At 42.1% G+C, this 25,310-nt stretch overlaps 1 long non-coding RNA gene across 2 annotated transcripts in view; it reads right to left on the bottom strand.

Annotated features, from left to right (window-relative positions):
• Positions 1-320: 320 nt before the first annotated feature.
• LOC143819806 (uncharacterized) overlaps positions 321-25,310 on the bottom strand; it is a 286,700-nt gene continuing 261,710 nt past the window's right edge. The window contains exons 3-4 of one of the 2 annotated variants that reach the window (XR_013225099.1): positions 16,741-16,776; positions 321-2,130 (exon numbers count right to left, since the gene is read on the bottom strand). This is a non-coding gene — a long non-coding RNA (uncharacterized LOC143819806). The remainder of the gene's footprint in view (positions 2,131-16,740; positions 16,777-25,310) is intronic. The other variant, XR_013225098.1, reaches the window with a different exon arrangement.

Here is a 25,310-nt window from a genome sequence, read left to right on the forward strand (position 1 = left end):
AATTAGCGTAGCAGCAATAACAAGCTCATGCTGTAACACAGTAAAGAAAAACTCCCCCCCCCAATCCCATGATTCCCATGGCACTCAAAGCACCCAAGCAAGGGGTGGTGGTGGTTGACGTTCTTGTGTTAACATGTGCTCAGTGACCATGCATGCAGGAAGACAAAGACAATACACAAATCTTTTCCTGCACCAAATTTATTAAATCCCCATTTGCACCTTAAATCATAAGATTTATTTAGACACTGGAGGGGGATACAAGAGAGGCAAGAAGGTGGAGTCAACTTTCAATGGTTCTTTTGCTACTGCAGATTAGCATTGTAATGTGATCATGTTCAAAGGAAAAAATACAGAGGGGAGGGCAGACGTCGGGAGGAGAGGCCAACTATTAGAACTGATACGTCATCACTTCATGTGGGATAGGTGGAAGAGGAAGCCCACTTGACTCTTTAGCTTCCTCACTGAGTAAACATGAATTCCCTCCCCTGGGAGGGGAAAGAATCTGGTTTTAAAAGCATTCACAGACTGCACTGCAAACACAGAGTGCATTCGGATCTGCACCTGAACAATGAGATTTCAGTGTAAAACACTCATGATTCCATGAAACTAAGTTGGCCATTACATTGTTTTTAGCAGATGGCGGAAACAGTCATAATGTTGCCTCCTGGCTCTGAAATTCAAATAGCACCTCTGAATATAGAGATTCTCCTCAATCACCACAGCTGGAAACCATTGACAGACTCCATGAATATACTCCTTTCAAAATTGTGTATTCCTGTGAACATAACTAAATACTCTAGCAGCGAAGTAGTATTTCCTTTTGTCCATCCTGAACTTAATGCCCATCAGTTTCATTGGTTGCCCTCAAGTTCTAGTTTTTTGGGAGAGGGAGAATTGTCTCTTTGTCAACTATCTCCAGCCCATGCATAATTGTATAGACCTCTATCATGCCCCCCCTAACTCATCTCTTTTTCTAAACTGAAAAGAACTAGACTTAGGCCTCTAGTCATGGGAGGGGGACTGACAAGGCAACACCCCACCCCAAATTTGTCATGCCTGCTCACAAACAAACTTGAAAGAGATCCCTTCATCAGTCATACCAAGGGCAGGACTCCAGAAATTTCTGGTGCCATGGAAGGCAGCAGCACTGAAAAACAACAGACAAGTGCTGGCTGGCTGGCCACAAAGGTACACAAGCAACACAAGTAAGCTAAGGTGCTTGCATGAACAAATGAGCCCAGCACTTGTATTCTACTTGTGTGCATAATTTGTCCATGCACCTTGGAACGTATCATGCTATTGGTCTTACAAATGACTTTCTGGAGACTGGTGTTTGCCCAGTGGCTGGGGAATACTTCCTGGTGGTGCAGCTTACCTGGGTCTCCTCCACTGAACAATCATATATTTTCCCACAGCAATCCTCCCTTGATTCTTCTGGCAAGCCACACAGACTTAGGCCACAAAGCTGTGTACAGGTCTATTTGTCCCAAACCCTACATAACCCTACATAAAGCACACGAATGAAGCACATGCACTAATGATCTGGAACCACATCATGCCTTACTCTTGGCAGAATCAAAATTTGAAGCCAGTGGCAACTTTAAGACAAACAATGTGTGAGCTTTGGTGTTCATGCACACTTCTTCAGACAATGAAATAGGACTAGTCAGGGTACAAATATAAGGTGAGACTAAATTAATAATACATTAGTAAACAGCATCATGAATTTATCCAACAAATATGCAGCATAATAAATCATAATATTTCAATTTATAGCACAAAATTACATTCAAAAACAATAAATGCAAGGTTTCCCTTTGCAGAAAGTAGTTAGCCTTCCAGTGCTTTTTTACCAGTTAGGTAAATTCCTCTGATACACCAGCACAAACAGTTTCAGAGTGTTTTCAAATCAGCCATGTTCAGGGTTTAGAAGAATGAAGACAAAGTCAAGCTTCTCCAGCTCACAGTGCCAAGTTCAGTCTTGCAGATCACATTCTGTAGTAGATTAAGCCGGAGTAGCTAATTGCGGGTCACAGTGAAACAACTGGTGTGAGACAGCTGTCTTTAATTGATGGCTGCAATTCTGAAAACTTCAAAGGAGTTGGGAAACTTTTGATCAATGGAAAATGTCTGCAAGTCAAACATGTTAAAAGTGTATTTCAAAGGAGTTTGAAACTGTAACATCCAATATTCATGACAAACGGTATTCTGGATCAAAAGGCCAAACACTTGTTGCAACTATTACCTCTTAACTGGATATTCTGTAAGATATGTCTTTCAGAATGCCTTTGCAATATAAGGGTCGCTTTATATAATAACTGTATTTCCTATTACCATAGAGAATTAAATACAAAATAATCCACAAGCTGGTGTATACCAGTTAATTTTCTATGTAATTTCCAGTGTAAGCCAGGTAAAGACCAAGAGAACTTTATTTTCTAAGGAACAATGAGTTCAAAATCTAAATGGCTTGTTTATCATCTGTAAAGAATAGTAAATATTTAGACCATTGCTGCACAGAGGGGTAAAATGTGTGTGTCCTCCTGTATGCAAAAGTAGGATGGTAAACTTCACGTTTGCAGCCCTCCTCATGCGAGATTCCTCCCACATTTTCCCTCTGACCCATCATGACTTTTTGCCTCCTGACAAGGCTGCAAGGGAAAGCAAAACAAACATCTCCCTCTGTTCCTTGGTTGTCAATCACAGCAAGCTGCCAATCACAGCACAGCAGTTCTCTTGTGGACTGAAACTGTCTTCCCCCCTAGCCCCAAAATTAATGTTGTAAAAAAGCACTTCTACATTGCTATGCAGTAATGCCAAAACACAGAAGCATTTTTAATTTTAAAAAATAAACACTTCCACATTGCTATGGAGACATGCCAGAGCGATACGGCATTCCTTCCCCCTTTGGGGGATTTGTGTTTTTTGGGGGGCTTTATTTCTGTCTGCGTGGATTTGTAAGACACTGCACATAGTAACTGGAGCCCAAAGACTCATTTTGTGTAAATGGTTGGCTTAAAAACAAAACAGACACAAGCCTGGATGGTCAGAAGGCTGATTGATCACCCAGCCCCCCTCTTTCCCTTTTGGTAAAAAACAAACAAACAAATAAAAAACAAACAAGAGGAGTTAATGTAATAAAAAATAGCAGAATTATTGTATAAATGATGAGACCAGGCAAGGCAAGTATACTGTATAAAAAAGACAATTTTACTAGCTAAACAGGACAGGGAAGTCTGGAAGACAAAACAAGAAAATGCATAGCTTCCTATAGCTCATTCAGGAGCTCTACACCTCAGCTGTTACATGATGAAGATTCAAGATGGATCTGACACTCTGCCTAAAGCAGGGCTCTTCTCAAACAAAGGGAGGAAGTAGAAAGCTTCTATTCCTGCTAAACTTGTGGATATGACAAAGCTGAGTTGGGTAATGGCCTCAGCAAGACAAACAGACCATATGACCGACTCTGTCTGTTCCCACTAGCAACAACTGTAAACAAACAGTTTAACCCTTTGATCCCTTTCTGCAGACCATGTTGCTATTCATCAGATGGAAAAGGCTGAACTATGAGTCCAAGAAAAATAGTATGGTTATTTTTTTTTAATGATGATAACTATAATAATGAAACAGCAATGGTATATGCTCAGGTTTGGTGACTTCAGTAGGATTAAGACTGTGGTCCTATGCACAGTTACTTGGAAATTAATTTCAGTTCTACCTTATTTTTAAATTACAAAATCAGTCTGCAAAAATGCAGAAAGGAACCCATAAAGCTCAGCTGGTCAACCCAATCCGTAGATATTCCCTTCAGTCCGCTATATCTTTGAGCCTTTCTCAGGGCTGAATTAAGACATTAAGGACTGAATTTAAAAATACACTGTTACCTTGCAGTATAACAGCCACAGTATAGAGTTGATAGCTCTGTGGAGGAAAATTCCTGGAGATACACGGTTAGAGATTGGGGAGATCAGGAGACTGAAAAGACCTGGAGAATATTGGCCTTGAGTCCATCCTTTGAAAAAGCCATTTTCTCCTGGTGAACTGACCTTTGTCATCTAAAGATCAGCTGTAATTCCAGGAGATCTCTAACTCCCCCTTGGTGGTTGGCCAACTATGTTATACCAACTCCCTGCCAAAAAGTTCAGTATAATATGGCCTCATGTAGGGATGTTATTGGAACTATTCACACATCTAGTCCTGACATAACTACTGTCTTATACATATACACCAATTATGCCTGAATTTGCTGACCTTGAGAAGAAAGGGGGCATTTTATTTCTACTGTTTTAGAGCAAATGGCCAAAACCTAATATCTACGTAAAATAATAAGAGGTCATGTTGGTGGGTTCAGTGTAGCCATTTTATTTGTCTTAATTTCACCCAAGTCCTCTAATTGTTACAGTCACATGACTTTTGTCAATGCAGGCTCTATGAACCCTAGCATGGCATTTTGGGTGATTCCCTCCCCCCCCCCCTCCGTTTACCAGGAGAAAAATCAATTCAGTCTTACAAAACGACAATGACAGCAATTATTGTTTTCCTTTTCCTTTTCATGATTTGTATTAGGTGGAAATATATAACAACCAATACATGACTTTATTTAATGTAACGAAAAAACAACAACAACAAACTTAAGTTTAATTCAGATCAACAGCTGGTTGTAGAATCTTTTTATAATACTCCAAACTATTTTTCTTAACCAGTGATTTTTGTATATAGCACACTGCATTAATAGATACGCATCATGAGTTATAACAGTTCTGATTGACACCATCTGCAATGACAGCTGCATGGAGCAAAGTGAAATGCAGAAATCCATTGATTTTCAAAGCACAGTTTGGGGGTTATTTGTACTCCAACACAGGCAGATTGAGTTTCTTATCATGACCACGTGTCTCATTAAAAAAAAAACAGATTGTATTAATAACTTGGTTTATGACCCATAAAGGGCATCTGCCAATATGACAGTCAGAACTCCATTTCATACACTACAGACTTCGAAAACGCTACTAAACTACCAAGCTCAATTTATAATTTTCTTTACTTTTGTAATATGGGGACATGGAATATTAGACAAAATGTGTCTGATAGAAGCAGTTTCTCTTCCAGAATTAAGAGGATTATAGGATCATGTCACAAATGAATATGGCACTGATAAATATACAAACACTCAACTGTCGATAGACCAGTATGTGCCATGGAAGAGTTTAATGGTCACTTCACACCTTTTGCCACTATCAAATCTTGTATGTATAAAATCTATTGCAGTCAATAAAGCCTCCTTCCACTCTTCTGCAGACAGGCTCTGCTTAATGTTCATTTTAATATCACAATCTTAACTGTGACGGTGTAAAAATGTAAGGATAATTCTGCTGAAGAGAAGAGTACAACAGCATCATGGCCTAAGGATCATATTAGCTAGGTGAATTTAAACATTATTACTGGGTCAATCAAACTGGCCTAAGGCATCACAGATTTAAAATACCATATTTGCCGGCGTATAAAACGACTGGGCGTATAAGATGACCACCCAACATTTCCACTCAAAATATAGAGTTTGTTACATTACATTACAGTACTATGGGCCACTATGGGCAGCTATGTCTATCCCAACTGAAGTGCACCCGGCGTATAGGACGACCCCCCCCACTTGGAGGTATGTTTTTCAGGGGGGGGAAGTAGTCTTATACGCCAGCAAATACTGTAAATATGTATATTGCTTTACAGTACTGCAAAATATGCACATGCCATTTTTAATAACCAGAAGGTCAATGTAAACTACATGGTTTACTACAACTATAACTACAACTAAACTACAATGTAAACTACATAATATCTAATCACAGGTGTTCTTTTGTGTATCTCACTTTGGAAGAACTACATGTAAAACAATCTTATAAAATATGTCAAATGACATAAGCATGTCATTCTGACAGCAATATAGCCAGCATTCTTACCAAGTCAAAATGGGGTCTTAAAACAGTGCCAGCTCAGAAAAGTTGCAATTAATTCAAGTATGTCTTGTATATGAGAAGCAATTTAGAAATTAGGAAATAACTAAGAAGGGTCAGGAAATAAACAAAATCTGCCAAGCAGAGCTGGAAAAGGGATAGATAACCAAGACGACATAGATATTATTTCTTGAGGGCAGGATCCAGAAACCTCTGCCAGTTTGTGTTTTTGTTTGGAAAGCCTGGGAAATTAAAAGCCATGTAACTCTTGACCTCTGAAGCTAAGGAAGGAGAAGTCTAAGAGATCAAGAGCCACAAAACTCTCATCCTCTGAGGAAAGTGAGATGGGTATCCTAGAAGATTAAGAACTGCACAACTCTCAACCTCCAAGGCCAGTTGGGGGGGGCATGTTGAAGGATGGGAGCTGTGCAGCTATCACTCTCCAAGGCCTGTGTCAGGTGGGGGGAGATAAACTTTGGCAATCTAGAGCCACACAGTGATATCCAAGGTGGGGAGGAGGCTTGAAGTTTGGGTATAAGGGGTGAAGGCTGGGAGTTGCATGGCTCTTAACTTGCAAGGCCAGTGGATGGGCCTGAAACTGGGAGAAACAGAGATCCTATCTGTTTATGTCCTTAATATGCAGTTGCAATTTCCAGCAAACCAGACATGTAGAGAAATTAGAAACTTGGATTAGAACAGAAACCAGCAATCTAGATGGCCTCTTGCAAGCCTGGATTCCGCCTTCTCTGAGTCACCACCTTTTTTATAAATAAGCAGTCCACAGGTCCACAAGGTTACATACACCAAAGCAAACAGACCTTTGTAAAAATGTATGCAAGTTTACTAGCAGGATTTTAAAAAAAAAGACGAGATATCACTATACAATGCAGTCTCTGCAGTTCAATAGCAAGAAAAACAGAAAATCATCTTTCTATCTAATAAAGTCTTTCTCAACTTTTTTTTTTTACCAGAGAAACTCCTGAAATATTTTTCAGCCTTCAAGAAGTGGCACAATCAAGCAGAATAGGGTTGGGAAGCATAGCGATGTATGTGCCAACCTAGGACCTCTCCTATTCCAACCCCGTCCAGGCAATTTTGGGAGGGGTGGGTTGACATGATCATATATGGTTGTATCACCCAATAAATGTTTAACCAATTAAAATATATTAAAATTAATTGTCTTCCACCCATTTGGGAAAGCCTTTCAGGACAATCAAGAAACCCCAGGATTTCTCAAAACCTCTGCTGAAAAAGCCTGATCTAATACATTCAATAAGTGATATTAGATGGCATGCCTTCTTAGAATGCTAGAATACAAGCTAGAAGCTCAAGCATTCTCTATGCAGCTGTCCATCACGATGTAGCACTGAGCAATAGTTTGAGAAAATTATAAAGGCATCCTTCTGGTCTACAATCTAATAACAGATTTTTGCCCTTTGACTTGAGGTGTTCTCTTGAACCCAATCAGAGAGCTCAATTTTCCACGGCTGGTCCCCCTTCCATCTAGTTATCTTTCTGAGCACAGGTCCTCACAATTAATCAATTATCACATTCTTGAATCCAGCCTTGAAAGAGATGATGATGTCAGCAGAAAGGCCTAATTACAAACACCTGCAAGTTGGAGCAGGCCTACTAAGACTCAAGTTAACCCTTGAGGAGAGTTAGGGTGCTGAGCTTCACAAATAGGGTTTGATCAGCTGCTCATTAAACCTGCAGCACAACTGAGACAGCCTGAATTTATCTATATATATTAGGATTCTTTTCTATATTAGGAAATCATGTTCATCTTGCTTAAGCTAGAAGATTATGTTCTGGTGAAAAATACATCAACATGTGATACAAGGATTTTTCTATCGGTATCCCACTGGATCTTTGGGACAAGTTGTTTAAGGAAGGTTATACAATAATAAATTAAAGTTTGAATAAAGAAAATTGCTTCAAGTTTCTATACATGCACAGTGAAAAAGTGTGAGTGTGTAAATGTATCGGCTTAACATTCAAAACAGGACAAATAAAATACTTGGCTACTGAATGAACCAATAAGGTCTTATATTTGGTTTGATTAAAAAAAGAACAAAAATATCTCCTTAACATTTTGAATAGTATCAGAAAGGAAGATAATAGTACAATTCTGGAAATTGTAGACTTATGTTGGAATCACATTTAACTTCGCTCTGAACAACATTTTGCCCTAGAATTAATGCTACAAAAGCACCTGAGAGTCAGCAAAGGGGCAATTGCTGCCATGGGTTCCAGGAGCACTGAAAAGGACGTTGAGAGGGAGAACAGGGACTACAAGTCCCAGCCTTCCTAGCAGCAGACTTGAAGCAGCAGCAGAAAGGGGAGGGGCAGAGAAAAGTGCTCCATAAGAGGGAGCAGAGCCAGTCTGCTCTGCCTCTTATCCCCTTCAGCATTGAAGCAAACACCCACCCACCCTCCCTCAATACTGTTGTGTTTAAAGGGTTGTAACAGTTGTCTTGTATATTTATGAAACATAAATAAACAGGAGGGGTTTGTGTGGAGTTATTGTCACAGCTGGTGGTTGGTTGGCTGGAAGCAGACATTTTCCAAGGGGCCAAGCTTGCGTGCTGACATCCCTAGTAAATGGGGGGCCCCATTGGGGGGCTGTGTGGATGTGGAGCCCGCTTGGGGAGCTTGCATTTCCGGGTGGCAGGCGAACAGCAGAGGCAAAAGACGCCCAGCGGGTTCGCATACACCTGCCACCTCCCACAAGCTGCAGGTCAGTTGTCCGGGAAAGCAGGTGTGTGAGCCAGCATGACCCGTGAATGGAGACCTGTGGGGTAAAAGGGCTGCCTTGTGGTTGGTTGACCATGAGAGGGCGTGTCCGCTTCCAGGCTACGCCATTCTCAAATAATAAAATGGCTGTGGCCATTTTCATGCCAAAAAAGAGTGTTTGTTGAGTCCTTATTTGGTTCGACTAATTCAACCCCTGCCAAGCAATAGCTAGGAAATATAAAAATATTGCAAAACTTTAACTGTGAATTATGCAGACTGTGAATACTGAGACCTAAAAGGTGCTTCCAGATGAATCCACTTCAACAAATATCTGCAGTCTCTGACCTGTGCCTGCCAATTTTATGGAAAATTGAAGTGGCCATTAGAAAGGGGTCTTTTAGGCAGAAATGTTACATCAAAATGTCTATGATAAAACCCTGATGACCATCTTTCTAGAGAAAAGCTGTTTTTAAAAAAGAATGATTTGTAGCAATGTAAGGGAGTACTCTTCTCTGTATTCTTCATGTCAACCTCTGTTTGAACAAGACTCCTATTCATGCAGACACACACAGAAATACACAAAAGGGAGGGAGGGATAGAGTTCCAATCATTTTGGATCTGTTCTGTTACATGCATCTGTTAGTAATATTATATTTTCATCTTAGCTACAAAGGGAAGTAATAAGTAGTGGACAGGGAGAGTGCAATGCAAGAGTGTTCTCTTTCCCTTCAGCAGCCTTATAATAAGATGATTTCTTGGTTTGAAATATATTTCCAAGTGCTATTGCTACATTAAGGAAACAGTGACATGCAGTTTTTATTTAAGGGCCAACCATTTTAAAATTAGCAGTGGGCACTCTAGTATTAATTACATTAAGTCAGCCAAATGGTTGTAATATTTATCTTGGTGCTTTTTAGTTTATAACATGTTAATCATCTGGTAATTCCAGTGTACTGTAAATAAGTCATGGCAGAACTATAAGCCATATAAATGAAAGGAGAATGTATTGATTGAGATTCTGTTAGTGGCTACCCACAGAAACTAGGGCAGAAATAAATGAGTCTTAAATTATACACAAAGTGCTTAAGCTTATAGATTGTTTATTTCATTGATCTCATTTCTCTGGGATGGATATGCCATTATATCACCACCAAATGGATCCTGAAGTTTTAATCATACTCTAGTTTACCTTTGATTAAAGATAAGACTTCATGAGAGAATATTTTTATATAGTGGCATCAGGAATTTGTTGCCGCCACAAACTAAAGAAATAACTTAAAATCGGGTGAAACCAACAGTGCAATTCTGTGTAGAGATATCATCATCTTATATTTTAATAGCAAAGTCAGACAAATCTTTAGATACTTAAATTCAGTGACTGGAACTGTGAAGATCTTTCTGCATACTTGAAAAGGGCCCCAGATTTGCAGGGAAATAGGAAAATAAAAGTGTGTGCATGTGTGTGTGTGTGTGTGTGTGTTAAAAACCACAAAAATGATAAAAGGAGTGCCTGTAGGTTTAAGAAGCAGACTACCTCAGGGCACATTGCTAGGCAACTACAGGTTCCAACCTTGATACTCTTAGTAAAAAGGCAAGGTGAAAGGCAAGTTCCTTTCCAAGACTATTTTGACCTTTGAGGGAGGATTCACTGGGGTTAGCTCAAGGCTGTGAAATTCCTAGAGATTTTGTGGCAGAGTTGAAGACTTTTGGATAGGGTGACTATAATGCCATACAGTCCATCTGCCAAAGCAGGCATTCTCTCCAAGGGGGCAGATCATCGTCATCTGGAGTTCTGTAGTAATTCTTGAGATCACCAGGTTCCACCAGGAGGGTGGCAACATTAGGCTTGGCAGTAACCTCTGGGTGATTTAATACCAACTAACTTGGATGCTTCAGCTAGGCATGGCTGCTTGCTACTGTTCAACAGCAACCACCCTATAGAGACAATGTGGTATAGGGCAGTGGTCCCCAACCTTTTTATCGCTGGGGACCGGTCAGTGCTTGACAATTTTACTGAGGCCCGGGGAGGTAGTCTATTGCCAAGGGATGTTGCCGCTGCCACCTGAGCCCCTGCTCCGCTTGCTTTCCCGCTGGCGCCCCTGACTTCCCACCGCCCGCTGGGGGGTGCTGCCAGCAGCGGCTGTGCAGTGCCATGCTGAGGGGGAGCCCCAGCTATGGCGGCCGCCAGAGACCACCAAAGGTGAGCTAGCGGCAGAGTGGCAGGGCAGCCCCCGAGGCAGCAGCCGAGGAGGAGGATGAGGAGGAGCCGCGGACTGGTACCAACTGATCTATGGACCGGTACCGTCCCTGGATCGGGGGTTGGGGACCACTGGAAGGTTAGAGATTCAGATTAAGATCTGTGAGGCTCAGGCTTGAATCTCCATCTTGCTTTGAAAACTCACAGGGTGATATTAGACAAGTCACATGCTTTCAACATAACCTATCTCACAGAGGTGTCATTCAGATATAAAGAAGTACAGGAAAATTATGTAAGCTGTGTTTGTAGGATTATGCAAGATCTACAGTGTGCATGGTTAAATAGAATATGAAGAATGTCCTGCGGAGGCATCAGAGGAGATGTGTATTTAACTGATTAGAAACTTCCTGATATTTTTCAAATACTCTCTTCCCGTGTCCTGATTGATTCACTGGAGGCTTTTTGTTTCTTTGAACACACTTCCTCACTGCTTGCCCCTTGAACAGACTGAATGAAAACAGCAAATTACCCAGTTAGGTCTCCTCTCCTATTCACAGTCTTCATAATAAAACTACTTTATTATTGTAAGCAGCTTGGTGCTTTACTTTCTCTTTACATATTAAAACTCTGCCAACAGTTTTGGTTCCCACTGTGGAGAAAGGTGGGGTATAAATGAAGTAAATGAATGCAGGGGGCCTGAATTGCCTGAGGCCCCGTTTGCAGTCCTATGAGGGTGGGATGTCAGAGGCAATCTTGAGGGGATAGCTAGCTCCACAAGGAGTTCATAAGCCAGGCAGGGGCAGGGGCAGGCTCACCTCCTATGAGTGGCCTGACACTGAGCCAAGGGGAAGGAGTGTGGCAGAACCTTCCACAGGGAGACATAGATAAGATGGCCAATAACCAAGCAGAGAAGTGGAAGAGAACTTCAGGAGAGCAGATAAATGTAATTTGGCTGCTAGGTGGGAAGAAGAGAATGAATCAGGAAAGAGGGAGGAGCTAAGAGGACTTTCAGAGAACTGAGAGATAAAATAGTGGCAGAGGAGGAAATCACATGTGCCCACAAGGGTTCCTACTTGTATCCTTTTAAGTCCATTGACTTTAATAGATTGAGAAGGGAGTAACTCTGTTTATGCTATGACCTGAGCTCTTTGAAAGTGGAATGAAATGCAAATCTGATTAGGTAGGAAGCATAACTATGGAAGTATGGTAACAAAGCTCTTTTTATGATGAGGGATATACAGAAGATGACTGGGGATCATTAGGTACATCATGTATTATGACTGAACTGTCAGACCTGCACTTCTACATAAGGAAGCATCCTCTCCAAATGTGTTCAAAATAAAGATGTCAACTTGATTGGTCAGCACTGTTGGTAGGGTTATTCCTGGCCAATCACATTCATCAAATAGCTGTGGCTGTTCCCAATGTCAGACACTTCTAAAATAATCTTTAGAAGCTGTGTCAGTTTGGAGTTGAGTTTCAGACTTGCCAGGAGAGTTTCCTTTATTCACATCCTTTGCACTGCTCTTGTTTGGGGGTTGTTTAGTTTCAAAAAGACAGGTCTATACTTTTAGGACCTAGCTATGGAGTAAGTAGGATTAGTGAAGAAGAGGTCTGTTTCCAGCAATCCTGAAAAAGCAATGGTTCCAGTTTCATGAAAATCATCATATCCATGTACAATTGTACACTCCGAAAACTTATACAGGCCTTCAAAATTAGTGAGAGAGAATGAACAAAAACTGCCATACTCCCACTTTGCTGATGCAGATTCAGTCTGTAGAGGTTAAAGGTTTGGAAAGGGTTTACCTGATAATTAATTTTAAAGTATAGGTATAAATAATATTTATCCAAATCTAAACACTAGTTTCCTGTCACTGCAGTTCCACAAAACTACAGTGCAGCTCAGGCTGATGCTACCTGCTTTCACAAAATGGTTTTCTTCCTTTCATCCAAGATTAAGACTCTGATAGCAGTGTGCTGATTTTATACCTGTGATAGATGTGTTCAGTTAGAGGAAGAGATCAAATGAAAACACCGTGCGCGCCTGCAGTCTTCTCGGTATGACATTGAGAATAAGATCAAAAAATGCCCAACTAAACCTTGTTGCTGTCATGAAATCCTCTCTATGGGTTTTATTTCTTAATTCTGTGTAAAAAAAGATTATAAAGGTATTTGATGCTGTGGGGTGGTATGTATTTTTATTCTGCTGTGAGCCTCGATAAACATGCACACACATAAAAATTAGATGCATCATGCCGACAAAGTTAAAATCCTTATTAATGAAATTAATATCTAAACATATTAAAGGATTCTAGACGGTTAGAGCAAGAACACCTTATATAAGCAGCAAGAACACCTTATATAAGATGCTTATGAGAGTCCATCAGATGGTAGTGAAGCAACAAAAAGGGATTTCTATGCAGCCTCCATTGCATCCGTGAGCACATGCCCAGCTCTAGGGTAATTTGTTCCCTTACTGCCCTTGAAGAAGGATCAGTATTCAATTGGCTTTAAGTGGCAAGGCTTTTCTTGTCCCTCTTCTGTGACCTTTCTGATGGTTAATACAGTAAGAGAAACAGAGACCCCTTGGCTACCTTCAGGAAAACACTATGAATGTTTCAGGGGGCTTTTGCAAACCAAAGTGGATAGGTTGCTTGTTTCATTGAGGCCAACCACTTGTTCCCTAAACCCGTTCCACACCGCTCTTCAAAACGGGCAATGAGAGGATTGAGAGGCCTCTCCAATCTGTCCCTATCTTCAAGGACATTCCTAGGTAGACTAAAGGAGGTGGTGGTGTGGCCCCTATTTTTTAGTAAAACATCTTTGGACTTGCAGGACCCTGCCAGATACCACTCTGTCTCACACCTTGCATTTCTGGGGCAGTTTGACCAGGGCAAGGGTCTTTTTAGTCCTGGCCTCAACCTGGTGGAATGAGCTCCCAGAGGAGCTGTGGGCCCTGCGGGAGCTTTCAACATTCTGCAGGACCTGCAAAACGGAGCTCTTCTGCCAGGTCTATGGTTGAGGCTGGGTGGCAAGGAAGATCAGGGCCCTGCTATAGGAGTGGCGGTAGCAAATCCTACCTGCACGCTCTATGCACCCTCCCCCTCTAGAACAAGATGATTTTGGGGGGAGTTTAGGTCCGGGAGGAGTTTTTTTCACCACGGCATCTTGGTTTTTATGGAGTTGCTTGTATTGTATTGTTGTTTTAAATTGGTTTTAAGGGGTTATATTGGGTTTTTTATCCGTATGTTGTAACTCGCCTCAAGCCTTCGGGGAGAGGTGGGCAATTAATGATGATGATGACGATGATGATGATGATGACATGTATGTACTGAAGAAAGTTCATAATCGCTTACATGTGCTCAGCTGACAGGATTACAAATGCTCAGTGTTTGATCAAACTTTAGTGACACCTCATGGGATTTTAATGACCATGTGAGAGGTGTATATGTGCAAAACCATTGTCCCTTTGTTGTTCTCCTCCCCCCCCCCCCCACCTCTTGAGGCAACACATACAGGACAGTGAGAATTCCCTTGGCTTTTATTAAGACTACATATTTTTTCAGTCCAATTTTCTCATTCGCTAAGCATTAAGTTTTTGCTCTGTAATTTATTTGTTACTCATCTTATAAGAAAGTCTGAAATGTTGCTTGGCTGGTCAAGCTCCACCCTGTTCTGTTACAGCATCTGCAACACGTTTCACTGAATCCATTGGCAACATTTATCACTTTACTATTGGATTTCGTCTGCACACTTTCCCCCGTAATCTGATATCACATCTCTTCCTGTACATTTCTTTTTCACATGATAGTATATACTGGCATTTATGAGAAAGGTTTTACTCGTACACAGGATATTAATGGAACATATATCATGCGTCAGTAGGATTTCAGTTTCTATTCCTATCAGGCTAGCTTGAAATATCTATTGATAACTCATGAATGCTGAACAGAACTCAAGTTAAAATGTCATTTCCTTCAGTGTAAGGATTTAAGCATGTGGTTAGGCTTTCTGTTGAAATCAGTGCTGACTCTAAGTTGAGAAGTTGTTGAATTGGCATTGATATAACAGTTTGACAGCCAGTTCTCTAGAAAAGTAATTGTTGCTATTTCCAAGTTTAAGAAACTTGGGTTGGATCCAACCAGTTCTTTGTGCTGGTGAAAAATAAAAGAGGTATTTATGACCCCCACAAAAAGGCTATTCTAACAATCATTGGACATAAAAGCTATGTGGGACAGTGGCTGTAATGAAAAGGGGAATTTCTTCAGAGTCAAAATACTTATGTTCATGCATTTCTCCTGGCCATCCCATGTAACAATATAAACACAATTAACATTAAAACAACAGATCTGAAAAGACACTACAAACCAAACTGAACACACCTTATCCTCCCATCAGCAATACTTTATCTAGAGTTAGGCTGTTCGCAAAGCTCTCTAGAATAACTGTTCTACAGTCTTAATAGAAAGGCAGCAGCTCTTCCAGAGACATTTGTCAGCCACTGAAATAGCTCAACCCCAGACCATGACAGAACGTGCATTAGACAGTAGAGAAACTGATAACAGTCATTGGTGGGAAAAGCAGGGCTGCCACACAAGAACAAGCAGGGACTGGGAGACAGTCCTTCAAATATTCAGGACATAGATCATTAAGGGTTGTCCAACACCTTGAATTAGACCTGGAAAGTAATCAGCAGCCATTGAAGGGAAATGAGGATAAGAGTGATGTCGTCCCATTGGCTATTAACAAATAGGGTAACTTTTGCACCAGCTGCAGCTTCTAGGTCATCTTCAAAGGCAGTGCTGGGATTGCTGAAGCATGGATCAGTGTGGCCCAAATCAGGCATTTGCAAAAGGGGAGTCATCTTCCTAATTACAAATTAGGGAGACTTGACAGGCATCCAACCTAATATAGCCCTAAATAATGCCATTCCAACAGCCTTCAGAAAACAGGGTAAAGGGGGTGGGGGTTGCTCTAAATCAAAACCAATTATTCTGCTGTGGTAAAAAAAAAATCTCCTATTTACCCCCAAACCATGACTGGCTCATGTCCACACTGGTTAGTTGGAAAGGGTTCTGTATGTTTTGAGACAGAGACCAGGGGATGGCACGACTTAGAACCTCACTCTAAGTGGACAGCTAGTATAGGCCAACAGGCCAGTGCAATATTCTTTTCTGAAGGCTGCCCACAAACCTTGCCACCTATCTCTGACCACTTTTGGAGACAGAAGAGTAGAAACATTCCATTGCTGATCCATAGTGGTTGGACTGCCACATTATTTCCTATGTCTAACTCACAGTTAAGAGTGAACCAAAAATATCACCAACCCATAGGTTTTGTTTAAACCAAACAAAATGGAATACCTATGTGCATCTCCATATATGTGAGAAGCAAAAGAAATTTCCACAAGTGTGTGAATGAAGGCAAAAGTTAGTACAACTTTAGAGCAAAGAGACTGGAGGGAAAAACACTAAGAAGATAATCAGAAACTATGAAGAAGTCAGGCATCACCCCCAAAAGATATGTGGCAATGGTCCCATTACATTTTGCATGCAGGTGGCACTCATTTTAAAGTGATGGTTGACTAACTTGGCAGGATTCTCCACCAGATGGTGTTTCCCAGTAGTATGAATAAAATGTACTTAATTACACAAAATTGCTCTGTGTTTACATTTCATCTGTTGTGCCTAGGTCAGTACCACATGTACAGAATTAGAAAGAAAAACAGTAATATCCAATGACTATATAGAACATCATGACATTTTTGAAACATTAGGCATAAGGAATGCCTTCAAGATTAATAGCAAGGGGATATCTCCATCAACTTATGTCAAAGAAACATTTGTTTTCTCTTACCTATGTGAGCTTCTTTCTTCCGAGAGGTTCCCTTATCTGTAAAACATTAATGCATGGCTTATTAATTTCATGCCTGCCCAAGCAGTTTTCCACAAAACTTATTGACTTCAACTCTAAGTGAAAATATAGCCAAATCCCTAGTAGTGCACAGTTTTGTGTTTTGTAATATAGAATATGGGGTAAAAAATGACAATACTTCAATGAGCATATAAGATTGCACAAATTCTGTTTGGAATGTATCGTTTGATAGTGTGGTTCTGAAATTAAACGTGTATTTCTAAGTAGTTTGCAAAGTCCCAGTTTGTAAGTTTTCTATTTCTAGTTCACAAAAATTGCAGCAAAAATTAACAAAATTATCAGTTTTAAAATGGTGTGCCCCTCCATAAGTTGATAAATAAAGGCAATCCCTTAAGTTTTTTTTTAACAGCTTTTTTAAAACTTCAGAGATTTGGGACATTCTTCAGCATAAGAGAAGTTGGAAAAGAAGTACTGAGCATCAAAAAGGCATGAATTGTTCAGCAAAAATAGTATTGCTATTTTGAATTCTTGCACATGTGCTGGCGATACTATGTGTCCATAATGAAATCCCAAGACATGACTATTTTGACAATTATTGGGAACATGTATTAGGAAAAATGCATATAAGAACACTTCAGGAAGGTAGTACCAATGTCGCATGTAGTATATGAAACATACATGTATCCCCCAGCTTCTTCATAGATGTTATTTGTGAAGCAACTTAAATTCACATGAGAGTGCCAGGATTCCTTTAATATGGGACTTAGTTGACAGTAATCTTAAATTTTCACAAATATCAGATTTTTGCCATAAAACTCACAGAAGTAAGCCACAGTTTAACCATGCCATACTTCAGCAAGACAGCTTGAAGTCAGCGTGACTCCTCCTTATCTTTAACCGCTCCTAGTGGAGCGGAAAAAATAAAACAGTAAGGGCCCAGAGGGCGGACCCTGTCCGGGATGAGGAAGGGTGCCAATAGGCCCCGTCCCCTGGACTGACAAGCGGAGGGCCCGATCGGGAGGCGCGAAGCGCCTCCCGATTGGGCCCTCCGCTTGTCAGTCCAGCCCCAAACTGTCAATCAGCAGCCACGCACAACGCGGCTGCTGATTGGCTGTTTGCCTGGACTACAGCCAATAGGGAGGCGCGAAGCGCCTCCCAACCCGCCCCATCCCCGACGAGGGCTACCCTTCCCTGCACGGCGGCCATTACTCTGCTGGCCGCCGAAAGGGAAGGTAGGCCTGTGGCTCCCTGTGCCTTCCCCCAACTGGGGGAGTACAAAGGATTCTGCGGGCCCGGGGACGGTGCTGGGAGGCTTGCTGAGCCGCCCTGCACCGTTCCCAGGCGCTCAGAAGCCTTTGCCGCTGGGGGGCTGGGAGGGGAGAACGGCTTCTGCGCGCCCTGGGAGGGCGCAGGGCGGCCGAGCCGCCCTGCGCCATTCCCGGGCGCTCAGAAGCCTTTGCCGTTGGGGGGGTGGGAAGGGAGAATGGCTTCTGCGCGCCCGGGAAAGTCGCAGGGTGCCCGAGCCGCCCTGCGCCGTTCCCGGGCGCTCAGAAGCCTTTGCCGTTGGGGGGGTGGGAGGGGAGAATGGCTTCTGCGCGCCCGGGGAGGGCGCAGGGTGGCCAAGCCGCCCTGCGCCTTTCCCGGGCACTCAGAAGCCTTTGCCGTTGGGGGATGGGTGGGAGGGGAGAATGGCTTCTGCGCGCCCAGGAACGTCTCAGGGTGGCTGAGCTGCCCTGCGCTGTTCCCGGGCGCTCAGAAGCCTTTGCCGTTGGGGGGTGGGAGGGGAGAATGGCTTCTGCGCGCCCAGGAACGTCGCAGGGCAGCCGAGCTGCCCTGCGCCATTCCCGGGCGCTCAGAAGCCTTTGCTGTTGGGGGGGTGGGAGGGGAGAATGGCTTCTGGGCGCCTGGGGAGGGCGCAGGGCGGCCGAGCCGCCCTGCGCCGTTCCCGGGCGCGCAGAAGCCTTTGCCGTCTTCTCCCGCCCTTGCCAGCCACCAAGCACTGTCCCCAGCAGCTAGCGCCCATTTTATTCTAATATAAAATGGGCTTACAATCTAGTAATAAATAAAAGGCCAACAACTCAGAGAAGGACAGAAAGAATCAGTGGGTAAACCAATGGTGAGCCACGCCAATGGTGCAGCATCCAGTTGACATGCACCTGTGGCTCTGTCAGCCTTTTCCCCTAGGAGATAGTTATGTGGGGTCAAAATTGGGGGGACAGTGCCCAAAGAATGTTGATGTCAACTGCTGCAGTGGCATCCATAGCAATTCCACCTCAGTGTTCTGTTCCAGCATTGTTATGAGGTGGCATAATAGACAGGGCAGGCAAGAAACAATGTGAACCATGAAGCAAGGAGGCAGAGCAAAGCATTCTCTGCCGGACACCTCCCTTAAAGAGATAAACTCCCATCACAAGCCCTGGCCAACTGCTGGTGGGAAGGGGGGCATCACTTCTCAGTCCTATCGGCACCCTCTGCACACAGTCCACACAAAGCACTACATACTGACAAAGGACAAGTACATGGATGTCTGAGAGCTTCCTAATCACCACCCACTCACTGCCTGCCCATGAGGCTGAGGGCATCCCTATGTTATCCTGCATACCACCTCTGCTGCAAGCTGAAAAGCTACAGAGACTCAGAGAGATCCCCTAGTAGGCTACTGGCCCTTACCGGCATTCCTTGGTATGGCAAGAACCCCCTCCAGGTGCCCAGCAGCTATCCCAACCCCTCCATCCACTGCTGGCCCCTTCCAAAGGTTTCCCAACACTCGCAATGACCATTTACACACTGGGAACTTCACTGTCCCAGCTCCCATGCAGGACCACAAATTGGAGGCGGATGAGGTGCACCAGGCCAAATGCTCCCCCATGTGGGTGTAGGAAGAGGTGGGGCAACCTGCCATGACTTAAACTCCAGCCTGCAGCCCGGCATTAAACCTCCAGTGCATAAACGGTCAATGGCTCTCCAGCTGCTCCCTGCTTGACTGCGACCCACATGGACAGGCTGGGATATTCCAGAAGCTAACCCCATGCCTGAAGTCCTTCCCAGGGATTATGGTCATATTCCTATCGCTCATCTGCAGCAGTCAGAACCTCTGGAATCTGGCTGCAGCTTCACCCAATCTTCCAGGTAGCATGCAGGTCCTCATAATCCACCCAAAGACAGGTGGATGTTCCTGGCTCTGTGGGCACCAGGATAGTTTTGGGTGGCTTTCTTGGCACATACAGTGATGGCATTAACTCTCATAAGAGCCATTTGATAGGCATCAGGTAGGATGGCATACATATAGACTATGGTGCCCTTATTTTCACTGCCATTACCTGCAGTTCCCTGAAAAATAAATGTGCTTGCCCATGCAGTCCACTGAAATGCTGGTTCTGAACTACAGGTATCAAAGATGTAAGTTAAGATGAAAAGTCAACTGATATTGAGAATCAATATGACATAATATTCTGAATCAATTTTTGGTGGCTAGCCAATCCCCCACACTTCATAATACTTTAGATATTATTATGGTGCTGTTTTTGTAATGGTTTCTACAGGCTGCTTGGTGAAAATAATAAACATAGAACTCATTTAATAGTTAATTTGGCAGCTCCATTCAATGATTAAAAAGACCATCTTAAAGTATTTCTCATACTTGGCAATCAAAAAGTTGGCAAAGTTTTCACTGTGCACTAAAAGATAAAAGTTTCACAAGGTAATGGCTGTCCATGAACAAGCAATGAATCCATGTCATTGGATTATTGTAAGACTTGCAATAATTACTCTATGCATAGACTCTATACATAGTAAAGTATCAGATGTCATAGCATGTTGTCAGTGACTTGTTCTACTGCAATACTTGCATTTTTCATCCTCAAGAGACATGTTTCAAATTTTGTAAAATAATGGTGAAGCAGCAGCTGGCCACAGTTTTTCTTTTTTTAAAAAAAAACTTGTCTGCGTTTTTTTTACCCTCACAATGACTTTGTGTGTGCGCATTTCCAAATATTCCTTGCATGTTTCCTCATGAAAAATGATAGTAAATTCTTTTGCGTACTTTCCCATCCCTTTCCATTGTTCTGCCATAATCTCCTACCATTTCAGGGGGGCTGGAGTGCTTATTTTTCAACAAAATGACGACACTATTGCAGCATAACTGGAGAGCCCGTTATCCAAATAACCCCTTAAAGGTAAAGGTAAAGGTATCCCCTGTGCAAGCACCGAGTCATGTCTGACCCTTGGGGTGAGGCCTCTAGCGTTTTCATGGCAGACTCAATACGGGGTGGTTTGCCAGTGCCTTCCCCAGTCATTACCGTTTAACCCCTTAGTTTCAAGCAATTTGGGCCAAGGGGAAGGTTTCTGTGGACACTGAACAACCTGTCCCCAGTCATATTAATTACATTTTCATTATTCACTATGGGCAATAATTGGCTGGAATGACCTGGGCTCCACCCTTGCAAGGACCAGATTGGAAGAAAGAAATATCATTGCTCAGTAAATCAAAGAAAAACACGAACATATACTGTAGGCCAGTTAGCAGCACCTAAAAGGAGGGAGAAACAGATTTTTCTGGGAGGGGCTTGTCATAATACCTTAGATTTATATTACTATGCTGGAAAATCATGGTAATGAACCAGATGATTAGGAATTTCATTATGCGCACCCCTACTTGTTTGCACCTCTACTTATTTAAGCTTGTACTGTATCAACTCCTTATGCCTATAGGCCAGGAGCTCACTCTTTAAAATACTAGATAAATAAAACACTAGACAATGAAGAAAATACTAAATACCCAGTGTGTACTTTCAAGATCTATATTTTGAAATGAGATTTAGCACTTCTAAGACAAAAGAAATAGTCAGGATTCACCCTCATAACAGGTACTCAAGCACATCATGAAAACTGCACAGAACTGTCCTTTCCAATGGAAACTCAGACCTGTGGAGTTCATTACTCTAATCTTCATGCTACGTTTGCACTTGTCAGTTTAAGCAAGGGTTGATTTCAGTGACTCCATCTGGCCAAGCTTCTTGCCATTTTAAAGGCCATACTTTCCTACTTTCCCATGTCCTGGGGTCTTATTGGGATTCAACTGCTTCAGTGGCTTACCTAAGAAGGGCAATTAAGCAATGCTGTTTAATGAACTGCCTGTTAAATCTGCTGGCTACTATAGTATTTCTGTGAAACATATCAGTTGGTTTACCTTACCCCAAATTAACCCTATCCTTTAAAGAATTATTATTGGTTTCTGAAAACATTCTGCTTCTAAATAAATGGTTGAAAATTTAGGTCTGATTTATTATTATTATTTATGTATCATATGGTGTGCATATAGTGTAGCCAGTAGATCCTATAATTGTAGGATTGTCTAGCAGCCAGGCAAGAGAGATTCAGAAGTGCTTTGCTATTGCCTGCCTCCATGTCATGACCTTAGTTTTCCATGAAGGTCTCTTATCCAAATGCTAATCAAGGCCAACCCTGCTTAGATTCCAAGATCTGACAAGATTGAGCATGTTATTTCCCCTCTTCAGGACAGTAATTAGAATATGTAATGTGAGATTATTTGAAATAACTAATTCAAATAATGTTCTAGAAAACTTCAAGATGTCTTCCAAGATGGAGTTCCAGGACTGTTAAAAATAATATCAGGGAGCAAAAGTCATTTAAAAAATGCACAGCACAGCTCACTTTTTATCAGTGCTGCACATGCCTGTTTCTGGTCTGGACCACTGTGGTGTGAGAGGGGATGCATCCTACTTGTTCCTAGGCCATTTTCCCAATCCAAAACAATGCAGGGGCAATCCCATGGGAATTCACCATACAAAATGCTAACGTGTTCTTTTTCGGTGAACTCAAGAATACATGTCATCTAGTTTGGCCTAAGAGTCAATCTACATGCTATGCAGAACATTTTTGTCCCACTCCTCAGTTCTTCAGGAATGAGAAATTTGGGTTGAAGGCTGGTAAATCTCCACCCTGGGTAGATAAATGGCAGGTTTTGGTCTGGACCAGCCAGCAGCTAAGTTAGTAATGGGTGGGGAGTCAGCTTAAATAGTTGATTCCTGCTATTCATAGAGCTGTTTGAAACACAAAAGATCAAATGGTTCAAGCCACTCAGTGATCCATACCTTACTTGAAATAAATGCTATCACAAAGCCATATCCCAGACCAATTGGGCTGGTCTATTGACAAAGCAAACATATGAATCTGCTTTATTTCTTCAAATTATTGGTCCACCATCTAAATCGGTATTTGATCATCACACTGCTAGTGCCTCCTTGGCAACTCATGACTACATCTGTTAGCAGATTTCTTTAAAGAAAGATGTTGAGAACTGAACTTGAGACATTCTGTATGCAAAGCATATGCTCTAAGGGCCTATTTGTCAGCTGGCAAAAATCTAGCAACACTGAAGGAGAAAAACATTCAGTCACAGGAGGTAATGCCCTGTTTGCATACGTTTTATATCCTTTCTCCTTTTCCCTCAAGCAACAAAATCCTGCTTCCCTCAAGCAGCAAGAAAACAAGCCCCATGACAAGAAATTAATGTTTCTTTATAATAATTATTCTCTAGTAACTATGGATAATCAAACCGCACTAGTGCAGACTTGTGAACCTCTAAAAACACGGAACCAAACTAGGGTTAACCATCCAGTTAAAACTAGGGTTGCCAGCTCCAAGCTGTGGGATTCTTGGAGATCTTGGGGTGAAGCCTGGGGAGGGGAGGGACCTCAGTGGGGTATAATGCTTATAGCCCACCCTCTAAAACAGCCCTTTTCTCCAGGCAAGCAGATCTCTGTAGTCTGGAGACCAGTTGTAATTCTGGGAGATCTGCAGGACCATCTGGAAGTTGGCTGCCTTAAGCCCAACCATCATTTACTATAGCAAAACATGCTTTCTTATATCCCGGGCAGGACTGAAGACCAGCAGACGGTCACATTTGGCTGGTGACATCTTGGATTATAAAAGACCTATCCCTCTTTAAATAGTTCAGCAACTCACATCACAATGTCAACATATATATTTATTTCATTTGTATTTACTTTGTCACTGAGACTCAAAGTAGATTACATTGTATAAAACAATGTAATCAAATAACTTGAGACATCTAATAACAAATGCAACAGGACTTAGATTAGAAAATTAGAAACGATGCAAAAAAGTATCAAACATGATGTATCAAAAATGTACAACACAGAATGACAGAACAGGAAAACGATGTAGTCAGAGCAGAACAGCACATCAAAACAATAATATCTGTATACTGTAAACATCGGCATTCTAGGGATATTGAAATGCTTTTCTACCTTTTTTTTTTTTTTTTGCGTGTTTCCATTTATCCATTCCTTTTTATAGTAATTGGCCTATCTGGGATCAGTAAACTGCATTATGGCCATGTGATGATTGATGTGAAATTAGTAGATGTGACTGCAAACGTTTCTGAAGGCACAACCTCACAAGAGGGCTAGTTCAATAGTTGCCTATTCATGTGCATTCTCTCTTGTGATTCCCACTTTGTGGAATGGCATGCCTGAAGTGGTTACGAAGATTCACACACTTTTATCATTCTTCTAACTCTTTGAGACAGGAGGACAAGTTTGTAAAGGTAATAGGGAACAGGATAATAGCACTTATTCAGAAGGCATTTTTAGAAAGAGAAAGAGTTATAGTGTTTGTGTGGCATTAGAAACAGTAACATCAAAAGGATAGCTGAAATATAAAGCTATAAAAACTGCCATTTTAAAAACAAATCTTCTCTCACACATATCATGTATAAATCAGCATTTGGGTTGATTTTGTTTTCCAAACTATAACAAATAAATTCTCATCCATTTTGCTGTGTATTATATGCATTTTAACAAATACACATTGACCTCAAGGCTAATCAGCAGCTCGTCAGACAGCAAGCTGTCTGAATGGCTGCGACGCGGAGAGGTCAGGACGCTTTGGCTTCGGCCTTAAATAGCCTACGCCCGGCCTCTCCACGTGACCAGGGCCAGCAGGAGGCCGCGGTAAGTCTCGTCCTTCCATTCATGTGGGAAGAACCCACAAAAGAGTTTGAGTAAGAAGCACACAAATATAATTTATTTCTTTTATGGAATTTTCATACCACTTATATATTATATGTAACATTCAGTGCCATTGAAGCCACACATGGCTACCAGCAACCGGGATAAGTGCATTCATCCCCACCCATGCTGTTGCTGGCCCAGGGCAACAGGAGCAGGAAGATAGGCTTCACCTTACAAGGCTTCCAGAAATAAACAACCCATCTACGATGGTGGTGGGGGAAGGAACAGGAAGACAGGCTTCACCTAACAAGGCTTCCAGAAGTAAACAACCCATCTATGATGGTAGTGGGGGAAGGAACAGGAAGACAGGCTTCACCTTACAAGGCTTCCAGAAGTAAACAACCCATCTACGATGGTGGTAGGGAAAAGAACAGGAAGACAAGTTTCACCTAACAAGGCTTCCAGATGTAAACAACCCATCTACGATGGTGGTGGGGGAAGGAGCAGGGCATATAGAAGGGGCCTGGAGTCACATGGCAACTGGGACCCAGCTGG

Source organism: Paroedura picta, chromosome 10 (assembly GCF_049243985.1).
Source record: "Paroedura picta isolate Pp20150507F chromosome 10, Ppicta_v3.0, whole genome shotgun sequence".
In the NCBI taxonomy this organism is placed as follows: domain Eukaryota; kingdom Metazoa; phylum Chordata; class Lepidosauria; order Squamata; family Gekkonidae; genus Paroedura; species Paroedura picta.